We start from the raw sequence: 15,870 nt of genomic DNA, 5'->3' as shown, positions 1-15,870 counted from the left end.
TTTTTATTGAAAAATGACACTTTTCGGGCGGTTTTTTGCGAATACATACCTTAAAAACTATGCATCTACCGAAAAAAAAACTATATAAAACATTTTTGTAGCTTAAAAAAAAACAAAGAGATTCGTTCGTTCATAACTCTTCTAGTTATAACACAAAAAGAGATATGGTAGGTGAGACGAGTTTGTTTTGTTGGTGCATGCTCAAATCGGTTTATTCAACTTGAAATACCAGAGAAACGGTCTATTTTAGGTGTATAATGCTATCAATACCTTTTATATTGCTTGAAAAGACCTTTAAAATGAGCAATATTAAATGTCGAATACATTTAAACTAAGCGAGATATGCTACAAAGAAAAATTGGTGACTAATGTATTTTAAGAAAAAATGAGAAGTAATTTTAACCCCTCGTCCATCAGAATTTAAATGCATCCTTTTACTTCTACAATATTTTTTATTATAGTGTTATTTCTATGTTAAAAAGTTGGACGGTTTTAAAATGAATGGCTTTTGAAAAAAATAAGATCAAATTATAGAGCGCATTATTAAATTTTCTTAAAAATCTTCCTTTTTCTCCATGTAACTCGAAAATGATAAGAGATACGAAAAAAAGGTACAGTACAAAAATATGGGGTTTTCCTAGTTAAAATTTCTTTTTTAATTTTCATTACTGTATCTCTTATCATTTTCAAGATTTTTAAGAAAATTTAGAAATGGGCTCTATAATTTGATCTTAATTTTTTTTTCAAAAACCATTCATTTTAAACCCGTCCAACTTTTTGAACAATTTTTTTTGCAGCAGATCTCGCTTAGTTTGAACATAATCGACCTTCAATATTCTTCTTCTTGTTAGGGTGCCTGTCCGTTCCGAACGTTGGCGATCATTCTGCCTATGATGACTTTGTTAGTTGCTATACGGAATAGTTGTGTTGAGGTCTTTCTATACCATGCTCTCAGGTTAGCAAGCCAGGATATTCTTCTTCGTCCTGGGGCCCTTTTTCCTTCAATTTTACCTTGTAAAATGCACTGGAGTAGCTCGTATCTGCCTTGATTTCTCATTATATGCCCTAAGTACTGCAGCTTACGGCCCTTCACGATGTTTACTGAATCTGCGGTTGTGTTCATCCTCCGTAGTACTTCTTCATTGGTGACTTTGTCTGTCCATGGTATCTTCAGGATCCTTCTGTACAACCATAGCTCAAAAGCTTGAAGTTTAGATAGAGTTTCCGCCTTCAATGTCCACGTTTCTACTCCGTATAGAAGCACTGAGTACACGTAACATTTAAGGAGCCTTATTTTTGTTTTAGAGTGATGTCATGGTTCTTGAACACAGAGCTCATAGTCAAGAATGCACTCTTTGCCTTTCCGATACGACATTTAATCTCTTGAGTATTGTCCCACGACTCATTGATTATATAGTTCCCAAATAGTTGTATTGTGAGACACGTTCAATTCTCATTTGGTTCACATACAGATTTACTCCAGTTAGGTTTTGCTTGCTGATGATCATTAGCTTGGTTTTGCTGGTGTTTATATCTAGTCCATATGTTTTACTGGTTTCAGTTATTTTATTCATTAAGTTTTGCAGCCCTTCTATGGTATTGGAAAACACTATTGTAACATCTGCATATCGCAGGTTATTGAGCTTGACTCCATTTATTGAGATGCCTTCATCAATATCTTTTAGAGCCTCTTCAAAAATGTGCTCTGAGTACAGATTGAATATCAGCGGTGAAATTATGCATCCCTGTCTCACTCCCCTTAAGATTTTGACCTGATCTCTATATTCTCTATCTATTCGGAGAACTGCTGATTGATTCCAATACAGGTTAGCTATTATTTTCAGGTCTCTTCCGTCAATCCCTCTCCTCTTCAGCACTTCCATCATTTGTTCATGTCGTACTCTATCGAAAGCCTTTTTGTAGTCAATCAGGCATGCAAAAACATCACAGCTGACATCTCGACATTTCTGAAACAACACCTGCACGCTAAATAAAGACTCCCTCGTACCAACGGCGTTCACAAATCCAAACTGATTGGGCGCAATTTGTTCTTCGCATTTTCGGTAAATTCTATTATGGATGACTTTTAAAAACAGCTTGAGAAGATTGAGAAGATGGCTCATTAGGCTTATGGTCCTATAGTCTTCACAAATTTTTGCTCCTGGTTTTTTGGGCAACGGTACAGACTCAGATTTGAGCCACTCTGCTGGTATTTTTCCTGCCTTGTATATGTCATTAATAATTTCAGCTATTATTTTTATTTGTGCTCCATCTAATAGCTTTAGCAGTTCTGCAGGTATTTCATCAAGTCCCGGTGCCTTTCCATCCTTCATTTGTCTGATGGCTGTGGTTACTTCTTCTGGTAGGATTTCGGGACCTGAATTAACTTCAATGGTGGGTTCTTTTCCTGTGCTAAGGTCGTGAAAAAGTTTCTTCAAGTATTCTTCCCATACTTTCTTTATATCTTCTTTGGTTATGGCAAGATTGCCTTCATCATCTGTTATTTTTCCGCTGCTGCGTTTTCGGAACTTTCCAACTATTTCCTTCACCTTTCGATGGATATTGAAATTGTCATATCGACTCTGATACTCCTCTATTTCTTGACATTGTTCTGTTTTTTGTTTCTCTTTTGCTTCTCTTATCTTTCTTCTGACGATGGTATGTATTATTTTATATTCTTTGAGATTTTCTTTGCTCTTTTTTCTCTGATCCATAAGCTCGAGTATTTCATCGGTCATCCATGATTTCCGTTTGTCTGTATCTTTCTTCAGGTGTTGTTCTTTTATTTCTCTCACTGTTTCTTGTATGATGGTTAGACTTTCATCTATAGTTCCTGCATTTCTGAATTTTAGCATCTTTGTATTGAGGTTTTCACTCACCTTCAGTTGAACATTGGGATATTTCAGTTTTCTAATATCATACCTCTTGATCGACTTACTTGTAACCCTCTTCATTCTGACTTTGAAATTACCTACAACTGGTACATGATCAGAATTTATGTCTGTCCCCGGGTATGTTTTGACATATGTACAGCTGTTCCTATACCTCTTATTTACTAGTATGTAATCAATCTGATTTCTCACAATCCTTCCCACAGAATCCTGTGGAGATTTCCAGGTGTACAGTTTCCTTGGGTGTAACTTAAACCAGGTGTTCGTTATTACTAATTGATTTGCTTCCGCAAAAATTTCCAATGTATCTCCCCGATAGTTCCGGTTTCCAAATGGTCCAACTGCAGATGATGTTTTGCTAGCCCCAACTTTGGCATTGAAGTCACCCATGACAATTGTTAGGTCTTGCTTTTTCAACCTTTTCACGACTTCATCAATGCTACGGTATAGTTCTTCTACCTCTTCTTCTGTTCCTTCTGTTGTAGGTGCATACACTTGAATTATATTGATGTCGATTGGTCGTGCCTTCAGTTGTATGAGAATAACTCTTGCTGAGACTGGGATGAAGTTGTCAACAGATTTTGCAACTTCTTTTGTCAATATAATACCGACACCTAATTCATGTTTGCCGTTACCTGTTCCAGAGTATGTAGTATACGCGGTGTTCTCCGATATTTGCGGTTCCTGAACCTGGCCAACGCATCTCGCTTAACTCCTAGAATATGTAATTTTATTATTTTATTATCCACAAGGAAAAAGTTTTCCTGGAGTTGGCTGTATACCATGTAATACAAAAACAGCAAATCCTGTATAAAAGGTATATTTAAAATCCCTAAAAAGGGCTACATCACAAATACATAACTAGTTTTCGACTGGTTTACCAGTCATCATCAGTGCTTACCTAAAATGAATATAACTAGATAAAATAATGCAAAGATCGAAATTTTGACTACGGTTAAAAAAGCTGTCGGTTATACTCAAGTAAAGTTGATACATCCTAACCACCAAAATATAGTTTTACAAAAATATGAGGGTCAGAGCCCTATAAACATGGTCCGTTAAGGAAACATCAGTTTAAAATGCCAAATAAAGCATGGATGTTTTAAATATTCTCAAAATGCCCCAGGTAACATCTGAGCTGTAGTGTGACTTGATTACATGGTGGAAGACAGGCAGCAAGTGACAGTGACAAAGAGTTGGATGTAGACCTCCGAACGTTGACAGGACAGAAATGACAGTTCCACAGGAAGTTGAAAAATTAGCCTGTCATATTTAAAGACTATGGTATATAAATGTTAAAACTAGAAGTGATGTAACAACACACTCCATTGTGAAAATTGCCATACAAAACTCAGTAAACTAGATTTTGTAATTAAATATTGTGTTTACGTGTACTGTCTGTAGAGGTAGGCAAACCTCATTACACAGATTTATTGACAGTTGTTAGTATTTATATAATTTATATAAGTTTAAAAAGAAAATCACAATGGGGGTAACTGAAGTGTGAAATGTCTTAAATCATCTAGGAGGATGTATCGTTAAGAGAATACAAGCTCAAACTTAGGCGACCAATTCTTAAAGCCCCTGCAGGCCACCCGGATCTCTAATGGTCCAGAAACCAAAACTGTCGTGGGATGATGGCAGTAGGAACTGGGGGTATGGGGTGTTTGTGAGGGAATTAATGAGAGAAGAACAGGAACGGGACCCAGGAAGAAAATTAAGATTGATATTGTTATAGATGAGTGTTAAGTTGGTAATGACAGATTGAGAAGGTAGGGTGAGAATGGTCCTATGTAGAAATATGATGATAGGTTGTATGTAGATGCAAATTTATTTAATGAGGATGTATGTGGATGATGATGTCAGTAATTTATATATATGTTATGGATAGATAAAAGTGATTCGATGGCTGAAGATGAAAAAGAAATATTGTGGCTAGTACCAGATGAATTATACTGTGAATATAAACAAAGCAGTGTAAGGGAGGGTGAAAAGTAGTATTGTAAATGTGTTAAGAAAAAAGTTGTCGATGGAGTGGTTGGAAGTCCCGATTGAACGAGACATATTGGTTGACACAATTCGGACTTTTTTGTTTTTATTTGATTATTTCTAGGTCCTCGTACAAGTCTAGTTTTAGGAAGTCTTTCTGTGGGATGTTATGAAGTAGAGCGACATCATCTGGGATATTCAAAGTATGATTTTTATGTTTTAGATGTTGAGATAATGTAGAGGTGTTCTCTATTTTGGTGTGTTCGAGAGAGCGAGAAGCAAGTGAACTACAAGTTCTTCCTATGTAAGTAGGGTCACAGTCAGAACATTGTAGTCTATAGACACCACTACGACTCATGTAATGGATACTGTCTTTGGAATTAGATATAGATTTTCCTAAATTGTTGGATACTTTAAAAGAGATTTGGATGTTATCTACTGATCTTTTGATAATATTCGATATATCCCCAGATAGCCTATCTTGGTGAAAGGGTATTGAAGCATAAGTAGGTTTGGTTTCCGAATCCCTAGGGAACGAAATGACCACTTCGATTTTAGTATATTTAAGAAACCGACACAGACTGACCATGTCATACCATTTTCCTCTAACCACCCAATGTCACATAAACTTGCCGCCTTTCACAGTTACATACACCGCCTTGAAACCATTCCCTTATCACAAATCAATTACAATAAAGAATTAAACATACTTCGCCAAATAGCTTTTAATAACGGTTACGATCCACACATCATAGACAAGCTCATTCATAAAAGACAGCTTAAAGTCTTACGACATGCTGCGTTCCCTAGGGATTCGGAAACCAAACCTACTTATGCTTCCATACCCTTTCACCAAGATAGGCTATCTGGGGATATTTCGAATATTATCAAAAGATCAGTAGATAACATCCAAATCTCTTTTAAAGTATCCAACAATTTAGGACAATCTCTATCTAATTTCAAAGACAGTATCCATTACATGAATCGTAGTCTATAGACTACAATGTTCTGACTGTGACGCTACTTACATAGGAAGAACTTGTAGGTCACTTGCTTCTCGCTCTCTCGAACAAACCAAAAGAGAGAACACCTCTACCTTCTCTCAACATCTAAAACATAAAAATCATACTTTGAATATCCCAGATCATGTCGCTGTACTCCATAACATCCCACAGAAAGACTTCCTAAAACTAGACTTGTACGAGGGCCTAGAAATAATCAAAGAAAAACAAAAAAAGTCCGAATTTTGTCAACCGACATGTCTCGTTCAATCGGGACTTCCCACCACTCCATCGACAACTTTTTTCTTAACACATTTACAATACTACTTTTCACCCTCCCTTACACTGCTTTGTTTATATTCACAGTATAATTCATCTGGTACTAGCCACAATATTTCTTTTTCATCTTCAGCCATCGAATCACTTTTATCTATCCATAACATATACATAAATTACTGACATCATCATCCACATACATCCTCATTAAATAAATTTCCATCTACATACAACCTATCATCATATTTCTACATAGGACCATTCTCACCCTACCTTCTCAATCTGTCATTACCATCTTAACACTCATCTATAACAATTTTCTTTCTGGGTCCCGTTCCTGTTCTTCTCTCATTAATTCCCTCACAAACACCCCATACCCCCAGTTCCTACTGTCATCATCCCACGACGGTTTTGGTTTCTGGACCCTTAGAGATCCGGGTGGTCTTCAGGGGCTTTAAGAATTGGTCGCCTAAGTTTGAGCTTGTACTCTCTTAACGATACATCCTCCTAGATTATTTAAGAGATTTCACACTTCATTTACCCCCATTGTGATTTTCTTCATGGAGTGTGTTGTTACATCACTTCTAGTTTTAACATCTATATACCATAGTCTTTAAATATGACAGGCTAATTTTTCAACTTCCTGTGGAACTGTCATTTCTGTCCTGTCAACGTTCGGAGGTCTACATCCAACTCTTTGTCACTGTCACTTGCTGCTTGTCTTCCACCTTGTAATCAAGTCACACTACAGCTCAGATATTACCTGGGGCATTTTGAGAATATTTAAAACATCCATGCTTTATTTGGCATTTTAAACTGATGTTTCCCTACCCGACCATGTTTATAGGGCTCTGACCCTCATATTTTTGTAAAACTATATTTTGGTGGTTAGGATGTATCAACTTTACGTGACTATAACCGACAGCTTTTTTTGACCGTTGTCAAAATTTCAATCTTTGCATTATTTTATCTGGTTATATTAATTTTAGGTAAGCACTGATGATGACTGGTAAACCAGTCGAAAACTAGTTATGTATTTGTGATGTAGCCCTTTTTAGGGATTTTAAATATACCTTTTATACAGGATTTTTTTATTTTATTATGTTTTATTTGCATTTTGATCTATTTGTTATACTTGTAACTGCTCCTCCCGGAGATCCGATTGAGGAGCTTACTCCGGAATTGAATTTCGCTGCAAGCATATCCATTTGATTCTACTAGGACTTATCCAATCCGGATCTTTAATGAGGTGTCTTTGTCCCAATCTTTCTTTCTCATCTCTATGCCGTTGACCACTTCCGCGGTTCTTCCGCCTTTGAAGCCAGTTTCCCAGCTCCAGGACAAAGGGGTGCCCTATCGTTTACTCGCTCCTCCACCCGAAGCTGTTGGCCAGTAAACGGGGATTGCTTATTCCGGCAATCACTCGGTCCCTATCTGCGTCAGCCATCAAAAGTTGATGTTGCCCACCTTCTACCACGTAGAGGTGAAGATTCGGATTTTTCCTTCATCAAGATTAAGACCTTTCGGCATTTCCTAATCTCTCCAGAGCTTAGAAGGCCCTTCAATATTGCTCATTTTAAATATCTTTTCAAGCACTACAAAATTTATTGGTAGCATGATATACCTAAAATCGACTGTTTCTCTGTTATTTTAATAGCCCGATCAGGGAACGCAAAATTTTACGAAAACCTCCAAAAAAATAAAGAAAGGATGAAAATTTGGCAATAGGTAGTTGAAATTGTCTATTATTATATAAGAAAAAGTTTACAATTCTACATCCCCTCCATTTTACAAAAATTGGAAAATACGTGGTGAAAAATTTTTTCTCGGGGGTGAAAAAATATACGTTCAAAATAAGTCCGGAATTGGATAAAATGACTAATTCTAAGTAACTTTTGCAAAAAAAAAATCAAAATAACTGTCAAAGTCGTGCTCGTTTTTCTTGGATTTATCCAAAAAAATATTAATTTTGGCAGTTTTTTGGTATATTCCGGGCTTATTTTCAAGTGTATTGATTTACTAAAAGTTTCTGTTTTGTGTGTTATACGGGTATAACATTATTTTGTTCCCCCATGGGGGAAACAAGTGTAGGGACGTCTTCGTTGACGAAAATGTCAGTAGATAATAATGAGGCCTCTCTGGACAAAAATGCATACATGGAACCAGAAAAGAAAACCTTTAACCTGCTTTCAGATAAGTATAATATACAAAATATTTGGGTTTATATTGAGAGACTTAATAATGAAGGTAGTCTGGGCAAATTGCATCATATGTGTGTCGCAGATATTTTATTTAAGAAACTTAAGCTCACTAACATTGTAGAAATCAAAAGTTTAGGAAAAAATCGCATAAAAGTTATGTTGAAGTCCTTATTGGAGGCAAATAATTTAGTAAATAATAAGTCATTGAAATTGGAAAACCTTAAGGCTTACATACCAAATCATTTGTTGGAAATTAAGGGCATAGTACGCGATGTAGATACGAAATTTAATGTAGATTATTTAATGGAAAATATAGAATGTTCTTCTAAAGTCACTAATATATACAGAACCAAACGTAAAATTATAAATGACAATAAAGTTGAATTTGTCAATAAAAAAATGATAATAGTCACCTTTGAAGGCAACGTTTTGCCAAATTATGTTTCCTTTAATAAGGTATTTTGCCCCGTAGAACAGTATATTACAAGGGTCGTTCATTGTTACAAATGTCTTTTATTTGGGCACGTATCCGGTCAGTTCAAAAGCACACAAGAACGATATATGCAATGCAGTCAAATTAAAGAAAAAGATCACAATTGTAGTAAAGAAGTCATATTTTGTATGCATTGTAAGAGTAAGGAACATATTTCAATATCAAAAAAATGTCCTCAATTTGAGAAACAAAAACAAATTAAAAATATAATGGTTGAGCATAAGATGTCCTTTCTAGAGGCACGTAATTACTGTGACAAATCTTTTTCAAATTTTGTAAGCAATAATTCCTTTGAATGTTTAGCAGATAATGAAAGGAATTTTCCTAGTCTGCCTTCCACTAGTAAAAATATTTCGATATCCAAACCAGTTTCTAAAAACCCAACTTATTTTGCTTTTACTCAACCTGAAATAAATAATACTAATAAAAAAAGAAAATTTAATTCACCAAGTGCACAGACGACTGCTGAGAAACCGATGTTCCCTTTTGTTTTCGGGCCTGATAAGCCTTTACCTGTTAATACAACCGTACCAAATTATGGTAATATTGAAATTAAAAAAAATGTAACAGAAATTCTTTCTACTTTTATATTGCAACTTTTACAAGGTATACAAAATTTTGATGGTATACGATCAATCGATAAAAAATTAATAGTCAGTAGTATTGAACAGGTATTGGAGGGTACTTTGATTCATATTAAATAAATAATGCCCTGTCAACCTAAATTAAAAATAATACAATGGAATGCTCGTTCTGCTGTCTCAAATAAAAATAGTTTGATGCATTACTTAGTAAGTAAAAAAATAGACATAGCTCTTATTAGTGAAACATGGTTTAAAAAAAATGTGTTATATAATTTTAATGGATATAATCTGGTTCGTAATGATAGGTCAGATGGTTATGGTGGAGTTGCAATACTTATAAATAAATCAATTTGTTTTACTGAACTAAAAATAGAAAATAATAAGTACAATAATGAAATACAGTTATGTGCTATAAAAATTAAATATGGAAATAGACAAATTAGTTTTATATCACTGTATAGAGCACCTAAAATTAGATGCACAATAAATGATTGGATGAACATATTTTCCCAGGTACAAAAACCAGTTATAATTGGAGGTGATTTTAATGCCCATCATTCTGTTTGGGGTTCAAATACAAATGATGAAATTGGAATACAACTGATTAAAATGGCAGATGATCTTGAATTTACAGTTTTAAATAATGAAAATCCCACTTTACTAACTCAACCTAATCAGAATTACTCAATGATTGATGTTACTCTCTGCAGTCCTGATCTTGTTAGTAAGACTGAATGGTATGTAATCTTCAGACACTCTTGGATCGAATCACTTCGTTATACATGTGGATATTTGCATTAAAGACGAAACGGAAACAATTTTACCGAAAAATAAATGGAACATCAAAAAAGCGAATTGGCCTTTATATACTTCTTTGGTACAAAACTTTTTTAATAAAAATGGTGATGTTCAAAATAATGTATCAAGCAAATATGAATATTTAATAAATATTATAAACTATGCTGCTGAGATTGCAATACCACAGTATACAACTTTTAAGCCAAGAACTCGAAATCCGTCACCGTGGTGGAATACTGAATGTGACATGATTATTAAAAAGCGCCAATTATCACTCAACGATTATAAAAAAGAACGTAATTTTGAGAACTATATAAAATGTCAATCAATTATGGCAAGTACCAAAAAACAACTAAAAAGTATTGCAAAACAAAGCTGGGTCAATTGGGTTTCTTCTCTCAATAAATCAATTCCATCATCAGTACTCTGGACTCAAGCTAGGAAGTTATACAGAAAATCACCAATAAAATCAAAATATTTTGAGAATGATTGGATAGAAGAGTTTTTTGACAAAATAGCCCCACCAACAGCAACATCTATGCCTAATAAATCTAAGAAAATCGATACTGACAAAAATCATTTTTTATTTCAACCTATTAGACTAACTGAACTAAGTTATACCTTAAATAATCGTCCTAGCACAAGTCCTGGCTATGACCATATTAAGTACCCTATGATTAATATGCTTCCTTCAATCGCTAAAGATCTTTTATTGGAAATATTTAATGAAGTCCTATATGCAGGTACGGAAGAATTTATAGAAGTCATTGTCATTCCAATTTTAAAACCAAACAAAGATCCGAATCTGGCACAATCATACAGACCAATTTCACTTATGTCTTGTATTCTCAAAGTTTTAGAAAGGATACTAAAAGTAAGACTTGAATGGTGGATAAATGAGAAAAAACTACTTCCAAATTCTCCGTACGGCTACAGACAAGGATGTGGTACTATGGATGCTCTCGCTACTATTGTAACTCATATTCAAAATGCATATTCTCGAAATACATATGTACCAATGTTATGTTTGGATATTGAAGGTGCATATGACTGTTAATTTAGATATGCTAAAAGACAAAATGATTCATCGATTCGAAATACCTTCTCTTCTAGCTAAAAATATTGTCAATTTCTACAAAAACAGGAAAATATATATCAGGATTGAAAATAATATACTCATTGGACCACGTTTTAATAGCTCAGGTCTTCCACAGGGATCAGTTTTAAGTCCTTTTCTATTTAATCTTTACACAGCTGATTTTCATAATATTAGTATCGACAATATTTCGTTTAATATAATACAATATGCTGATGACTTTTGTATTTATACTGAATCTAAAAAATATAATGATGGCTTAAACACATTGGAAAATATCCATGAACATTGCCGTGAGTGGTTTAAAAAAAATGGTTTTGAGTTAGCAAACAACAAGTCTAACATTTGTATATTCACTAGACACAATGTACCTCAAAGAGAACAAATACAATTAAATGATGATTACTTTCCTGTTTGTAAATCAGTAAAATATCTGGGTATGATTCTGGATACCAAAATGACCTGGAAACTGCACGTTGATTTTATGCTTGATAGATGCAGTAAAGCACTAAATTTTCTTAAATCAATTGCAAAAACTTGGTGGGGTGCAGATGTTGAAACATGTCTTTTATTTTATCGTTCATATATCAGATCTATTATAGATTATGGCTCAGTACTGTATGGATCGGCTAGTAAAAATATTTTAGGTCGCATAGAAGTTTTTCTAAACACAGTATGGCGCTGTTGCATAGGTGCTATGAGATCTACCCCTATTGAACCACTCTATGTTGAAACAATGGAACCGCCGACTAAATTCAGAAGGGAATATCTCAGTCAAAAATTTCTTCTTAAGATCCGATGTTACAACACTTGTTTATATAAAGAAATTAGTACTTTAAATTATTTTGATTTAACAAATAAATATTGGGCTCACAAAAACTCGCCACCGTTATGTGACGCATTTCGAAACACTGCGGATAATAATACTGAACTTGCAGTTGCAAATAAAGTGGTAGAGTTCGAAGATTTCTTTGAGTTACTAAATCAAGGTGATATAATACAACCCAGCTATCATGAGCACTCTTTATTAAACAGTATTGTTTTAAGCAACTACCTTAAAAATTGGTCAAAATCTCTTTGTATTTATACAGATGCATCCAAAAGTTCAAATGGTACTGGTTGTGCCTTTTATATTCCAGATAAATTTATAGAAAAAATGTTTAAACTGCCCTCAAATTTCTCCATTTTTACTGCCGAGGCTGCGGCGGTATATGAGGCTTTAATTTATTTCAAGTTGGCATCCTATAATTCCGCAGTAATTTTATCTGATTCATTATCTGTGCTTACTGCTATTCAAACACCTCACCTACCTTGTAGTACTTCTAATCCATACATTTTTTTAATAAAAAAAATCTTATTTGAAATTATAAACACACCCCAAAAATAAAGCTTATGTGGATCAAAGCACATTCAGGACTTACACATAATGAGCATGTAGACCAATTAGCTAAAAATTTCCTCATCCATGGAACAGTAACCAAATATCAGCCCTGCATTCTAGATGCTTTTGCTTGTTTAAGAAATGAACAGATGAAGAGCTGGAAAACACACTGGGAAAGGTACTGTAACATTTCAACAACACAATACAGTTTGATACAACCGATTATTCCGGAAAAGCCTTGGTATAAGAATTTCACCCTCCCTCGCAAATACATATCCACCATCAGTAGAATTAGATTTGGACATGCATGTTATCCTGCACATTTATTTAAAATAAACATATTAGATTCGAATATTTGTCAAGAATGTGAGGTTAAAAGTGACTTGAACCACATATTTTTTGAATGCAAAAAGCATAAACACCTAACCAATCACCTAATTAAAAGAATTATAGACCAGAACATCCCACTCCCTGTAAATATTCTCTTTATTCTGTCACTGAATAAAAAGAAAATTTTTGACTGTCTGGTATCTTTCTTGTCGGATAGTAAAATATTATTGTAATTAGTTATAAGTATTTGTAAAATATGTTTAAGAGATATAAAAAAAATAAAAAGAAAAAAAAATAAAAACATGAAACAAAAAAAAATGAATAAAAAAAAATTAATAATTAAAAAAAATACTTAAAAAAAATAATAAAAAATTAAAGAAAAAATCACTAAGAGGATTTAAACCTCCGCAGGGATGAACTGGGTTGACATCCTATCGTAGTGACAAAAAAAAAATAAATAAAATAAAATAAAATACAAAAAAGAATGCATTTATTTTAATATTAAGATTAATATTTTTATTTGTAAAATGTATACACTATGTGTTCTTGATAAACATTAAGTAGTATAATATATTTATATTTATTAACATAGTATGTACATTAGCTGTAATGAGTAGGTAAATAAGAAGTAAAAAAATTGTAATAATATTATAATAACCAGGTTTCACTAATTGGCAATATCTTTAATACATTTACTTTTGATTGAGACTGGCTGAATGACCATAGTCCAAGCCAAAAAAGAAAAAAAAAAAGTAACTTTTGTTCTATAGAGTTTTTTTACTAAGTCAATAGGTCAATACTTATCGAGTTATTTGCGAGAAAATGTGTTCATTTTTTACAAAAAAAAATGTTTTGGACGGTTTTTCGGAGATAACTCAAAAAGTAAGTATTTTAGCGAAAAAATATTCGTAGTAGAAATATAGCTTATAAAAAATTAAAAAAAAATTATGTGTGCGTGAGTTCTGCAGACCCAGTAGAAGCAGAGTTGCAGCTAATGAAATGTACTTTTCGGGGAAAATTCATTACAACTTTTTTAAAGTGTTTAAAAAAAGGTTTATTTTTGGTTTTTAAAAAACTTCTAACATTAAAAGTAAGTGAGTTACACTCAAAATATTGTCGGTCCCTTTTATTTTTTAGGAAAAAAATGGCGAAAATCACCCCTTAATTAGCTTCTCAAATAAAATTAATCGTTACCGCTTTACAAGTTACTATTCTTATGTATTGTTTATATTATCTATAAGTTTCATTGGTTAAAAGTGCTCAGTTTAAAAAAAATGGGTTTAAAATAAAACATTTTTTTAATTTTCAAAAAAATCGTAATTGTTTATGGAATTAACTTAAAAACAATTAAGAATACCAAAAATCTCAAAGAGTAATAAAATGTACGATTTTCTTTTCTGAATATTTTTGATTTTTTGTTTTCTTGTTAGACAAAAATTGGTTATGCTATGGCTGCTCAAAATTTGCCTAAACTCGTGATTAGTTACTCGTTCAAGCCATTTTAACTACACCTTTTTCAAAACGAACCACTTTGAACCGATGAAACTTACAGATCATATAAATAATACATAGACAAAGTAACTTGTAAAGTGGTAATGTTAAAACGTACATGTGATGCTAATTGGGGGGTGATTTTCGCGGTTTTTTTACCAAAAAATAAAAGGGACCAACAATATTTGGAGCGTAATTCACGTACTTGTAATATAACAAGTTTTTTTTTAAACAAAAATAAACCTTTTTTTAAACACTTTAAAAAAGTTAAAATGAATTTTCCCCTAAAAGTACTCCGTTTTTGAGTTATCTCACATTGAAATATTCGATTTGGAATTTGACGAAGAAGAACCTACTTTTCATTAGCTGCAACTCTGCTTCTACTAAGTCTACAGACCTCATGTATACACCATTTTTTTTTTAATTTTTGATGGGCTATATTTTTTCTAAGAACATTTTTTTCGCTAAAATACTTACTTTTTGAGTTATCTCCGAAAAACCGTCCAAAAACATGATTTATTTTGTTAAACATGAACATATTCACTCGCAAACAACCCGAAAAATATTGACTTAGTGAAAAAGCTCTATAGAAGAGAAGTTGTTTAGAATTAGTCATTTTATCCAATTCCGGTCTTATTTTGAATGTACTTTTTTCATCTTCGGAGGGGGGGGTATCCCCCTCCATTTTTGTAAAATGGAGGGGATGTAAAATTGTAAACTTTTTCTTATATAATAACAGACAATTCCAATTACCTATTTCCAAATTTTCACCCTTCCTTTATTTTTTTGGGGTCAGATTGTTCTTTGATCGTGCTACAAGTTTAATACATTGACTTGAGCATGCACCAAAAAACAAACTCTTTTCACCTACCATATCTCTTTTTGTATTATAACTAGAAGATTTGTGAATGAACGAATCTCTTTGTTATTTTATAAGCTATAAAAATGTTTTATATAGTTTTTCTAGTTAGATGCATAGTTTTAAGGTATTCGCAAAAAACCGTTCGAAAAGGTGCTATGTTTCAATGAAAATGGCCAATTTTCAACCACGAATAACTCAAAAAGTATTGAGTTTTCAAAAAAATTGCCGAACAGTCTTTGCTTAGAATTAGGTTCTCTAGCTAATTCCGTGGCTATTTTAACCAAAAAAATTTCCACCCCCGAGAAGGGGTAGGAACCACCCCAAGACAAAAGCGCACATCGGCATAGGGTAGACTTTGAATTAGGAGATAAGTAGAGGCTATTCCCAAAATTTCATTAAAATCTATGCAGTAGGATAGAATTCGGAGGTAATATCCTCTTCTTGCTTCCATTGAATTGGGTAATTATAATTTATATA

At 33.3% G+C, this 15,870-nt stretch overlaps 1 protein-coding gene across 1 annotated transcript in view; it reads right to left on the bottom strand.

Moving 5' to 3' along the window:
- LOC114341582 (polygalacturonase) overlaps positions 1-15,870 on the bottom strand; it is a 111,020-nt gene that overhangs the window by 64,244 nt on the left and 30,906 nt on the right. The gene's annotated exons all lie outside the window — the stretch shown is intronic.

This window comes from Diabrotica virgifera, chromosome 1, assembly GCF_917563875.1.
Source record: "Diabrotica virgifera virgifera chromosome 1, PGI_DIABVI_V3a".
In the NCBI taxonomy this organism is placed as follows: Eukaryota; Metazoa; Arthropoda; class Insecta; order Coleoptera; family Chrysomelidae; genus Diabrotica; species Diabrotica virgifera.
Note: the sequence above shows the minus strand (reverse complement) of the source record. Positions and strands in the feature narration are given on the sequence as shown.